Source organism: Triticum dicoccoides, chromosome 1A (genome assembly GCF_002162155.2).
Source record: "Triticum dicoccoides isolate Atlit2015 ecotype Zavitan chromosome 1A, WEW_v2.0, whole genome shotgun sequence".
In the NCBI taxonomy this organism is placed as follows: Eukaryota; Viridiplantae; Streptophyta; class Magnoliopsida; order Poales; family Poaceae; genus Triticum; species Triticum dicoccoides.
In genome coordinates, this window is record NC_041380.1 from 468303718 (window position 1) to 468308052 (window position 4335).

Sequence of the window (4335 nt, forward strand, 5' to 3'; positions counted from 1 at the left end):
CGTTTGATACTCCAATGGTTAACCGAGGGACCGAAAAGGCCCCGTGTGTGTTGCAGCCCAACACCTCTCCATTTTGGCCCAAAACCCACCAAAACCCTCTCCATCATATAGAGCGTTCGATCACGATCGCGTAGCCGAAAACCGCACCTCATTTGGACACTCCTAGCTCTCTCTACCTCTATTTAAAGACCCCCTCCGAAATCCGGATCTCCTTCTTCCCCGAAACCCTAGCCCCGCTTCTCCCCGCACGCCGGACATGTCCGCCGACGCCGGAAAACGTCCGCCCGATCCGCCGCTGCCAATCCCATGCTGCCACGTGGCGGGAACCGCCCCACATCGCCGCTCCCGCCGCCGGCCCGCCAGGCCCGTGCGGGGCCCCCGCGGCCCAGCCGCCGTTCACCGCCCGCGCGCCTGGGAGCACCGCCGCCCGAGCCCTCTTCCTCCGCCGCGCCGACGCCCGCGCCGGCTAGAGCTCACCATCGCCGGCCGCCGCCTCATCCACTCCGGCCGCGCCGTTTCCGCCGGGGGACGCCGCCCCTCGACGCCGGCGAGCGCCCCGGTGCCGGCCGACCCCGCCTTCGCCTCCCACTCCCTCGGATCCGGCCGCCCCGACGACTCCGGCCATCTCCGGCGACCTACAGCTATAGTTCTGGTGAACCTCGTGAAGCGTGCCACCGGATCCAGATCTGGAAATTGGATCGGTTGACTTTTTTTCCCGAAACCCTAATTATTTGCTCATGTTCATCATGTCGTAACTCCTCATCCGTAGCTCCATTTTGGGCATATAGCATATCAAAATGTTCATCTCAGAGAGTACATCATTTCATCTCATTGCATCATTTTCATTTGGGTTCATCTTGATGCCCGAAATGCTGTTAGAAGAGTGCTATTTGAGATAATTGTCACATCTGCTGCTCCATTTAGCTATTTGTCATTTTTGCCATGATTATTGTGTGCATGATATGCCCCTGAGCTCTTCATGAGTTTTGTTATATGTTTTGCCATCTATCCAGAGGTGCAACCCATGTATTTTTGTGATGTGTGTGGTGACTAGCACAAGCTTGCAAAGTGGTGCATTCGCTAATGCTGATTTCAGGGACTTAGCATTTCCACTAAGTCCTTGGACTGTTTATCTCAATATGCCATATGTTCATGTTGTTTCCTAGTGATCCGTGCCTCTTTTGAGGATGATCAGTAAGGATGTTTTGTTTATCTTGTAGTGCTCTATCCATCCATGTCTTTGTTTGCAATTATGGAGCACCCTAGCTTGAGTCAATCGAGCTCTACTTTTGTCATTTCGTGAATCTGGGCATATTGTCTACTTGTTAGCAATTTTGCCGAGGATGTTGTAGTTGATCCGTGCATGCTATGCTATTGTTTTTGCCATGTCTAGCTTGTATTTTGTGTTTTCTTGATGGGTGTATGCTTAGATTATCATGACTTGCTCTGTAGTGAGTGCATCGAGCTCGTAAACATGCCTACTTGATATCTGTTTCAGCATGCTCCAGTTTTCACTAAGTCTGAGAACTGATTATGTTTTTGCCATGTTCACATGCTTGCAAATGTATTTTCTAATCCCTTTTGGCTCAAGGTAATTAAGGGACTTTTGTTAAGCTCTTTGAGTAGATCCATGCCATGCTTTACTTTGCCATGTTCAGGTCCTGTAGCATATAGTTTTCATGCTCCAAAGAGTGCTATCTGATCTGAAATTCCAGACAAGTGTTAATTTCACTAAGTGTGAAATGTGTTTACCAAATGCATTTTTGCCATGCTTGTTTGAACCTGTTAATGGACGAATTGGACGTAGCTCAGTGCTAGTCTTTTGTTAAGCATCATGAATGGATCCCTGCCATGTATTTTGATGCCATATTTGGGGACTGTAGCATGTTCATCTTGTTGCATTTAGATGGTTACTTGCTGTAAATCGCAGAACATGGTCATATTTGAATTGCTTGCCATTTCCAAACCGTAACTCCGATTCCGGTGATCTTTATATCGTTTTCAAGCGATTTCATCTCATATTTCCAGTGGCACACTTGGATTTCCATGTTGAGGCCAGGTTCATGCATTCCTTGTCAAATCTTGCATATGCATCCCATATTGCATCCCGCATAGCATACCATGTTTGTATCATGTTGTTTGAGTTTGCATGTGGTTGATTGTGTCCTTGTTGCTTGTTTGTCTTGTTTGGGTAGAGCCGGGAGACGAGTTCGCTAACGAGGATCCCGTTGAGTTTGCTTTCGAGGATCCAGTCATCTCTGACAACTTTGCAGGCAAGATGATCATACCCTCGAAATCACTACTATCTTTGCTTTGCTAGATGCTCGCTCTCTTGCTATGCCTATATTACGATGCCTACCACTTGCTTATCATGCTTCCCAAATTGCCATGTCAAACCTCTAACCCACCATGTCCTAGCAACCGTTGATTGGCTATGTTACCGCTTTGCTCAACCCCTCTTGTAGCGTTGCTAGTTGCAGGTGAAGATTGGAGACCGTTCCTTGTTGGAACATTATTTACTTGTTGGGATATCACTATATTGCCTTGTTATCTTAATGCATCTATATACTTGGTAAAGGGTGGAAGGCTCGGCCTCTCGCCTAGTGTTTTGTTCCACTCTTGCCGCCCTAGTTTCCGTCATATCGGTGTTATGTTCCCGGATTTTTGCGTTCCTTACGCGGTTGGGTGATAATGGGAACCCCTTGATAGTTTGCCTTGATTAAAGCTTTTCCAGCAATGCCCAACCTTGGTTTTACCATTTGCCACCTAGCCTCTTTTTCCCTTGGGTTTTTGGAGCCCGAGGGTCATCTTATTTAAACCCCCCCGGGCCAGTGCTCCTCTGAGTGTTGGTCCGACTGAGCTGCCTGCGGGGCCACCTCGGGGCAACTTGAGGGTTGGTTTTACTCGTAGCTAGTCTCATCTGAGTGTGCCCTGAGAACGAGATATGTGCAGCTCCTATCGGGATTTGTCGGCACATTCGGGCGGTGTTGCTGGATTTGTTTTAACTTGTCGAAGTGTCTTGTGGAACCGAGATACCGAGTCTGATCGGAATGTCTCGGGAGGCGGTCTATTCCTTCGTTGACCGTGAGAGCTTGTCATGGGCTAAGTTGGGACTCCCCTGCAGGGATTTGAACTTTCAAAAGCCGTGCCCGCGGTTATGGGCAGATGGGAATTTGTTAATGTCCGGTTGTAGATAACTTGAACCTTACCTTAATTAAAATGAATCAACCGTGTGAGTTACCGTGATGGTCTCTTCTCGGCGGAGTCCGGGAAGTGAACACGGTGTTGGAGTAATGCTTGCCACAGGTTGCCCTCTAGTTACTCGTTCGCGCTTTGCCTCGTCTTCTCGCTCTCTTTTGCGAACAGGTTAGCCACCATATATGCTAGTCGCTTGCTGCAGCTCCACATATTCACCTTGCCTTACCTATAAGCTTGAATAGTCTTGATCGCGAGGGTGCGAGATTGCTGAGTCCCTCTGGCTCACAGATTACTTCCAAACCAGATGCAGGGCCTGATGACTCCGTTCCAGATGATGCGCTTGAGCTCAAGTGGGAGTTCGACGAGGACTCACGCCGATACTACGTGTCTTTACCCGATGATCAGTAGTGGTGCCCACTTGGGGCGATCGGGACCGTGTCGCATGTTGGGTTATCTTTTATTTTGGCGCCGTAGTCGGGCCATGAGTGTTTGAATGTTGTAATGCTATTTATGTACTTTGATTGACGTGGAGAGTGTAAGCCAACTATGTATCTCCCCTTTTATTATCTTTATTACATGGGATGTTGTGAAGATTGCCTAACTTGCGACATTGCTTTCAATGCGGTTATGTCTCTAAGTCGTGCCTCGACACGTGGGAGCTATAGCCGCAACGAGGGCGTTACAAGGTGGTAATCAGAGCATTCCCCGACCTTAGGAGCCCCATTGCTTGATCGTTTTTTAGCAGCCGAGTTGAGTCTAGAAAAAATGTTTTGAGTCATTTAGGAATTATATATCGGAGAGTTTAGGAATTCTTTTTACTCCCCAGTCTCCTCATCGCTCTGGTAAGGCATCCAGACGTAGAGTTTTACTCTTCTCTTCCCAAATTTCACTAATTTTTTTTAGGATCATGCGGGTATCTTGGAATCGTTCCGATGGTTTTGTGACGAGAACATTGTTCTCGGTGCCTCCTGTCTTTAGGGGTTGTGGCAGTGTCCCGGGGAGTTGAGCCCCGAGGTGTTGTCGTCACAATTTTATCGTTGCAATTCTGGAATACCTGAGTTTAGTACGCCGACATCGAAAATCTATTTTATGCAGTTCGTTGGTGAGATAACCTCGACGCCACCCAGTACTGGGGCG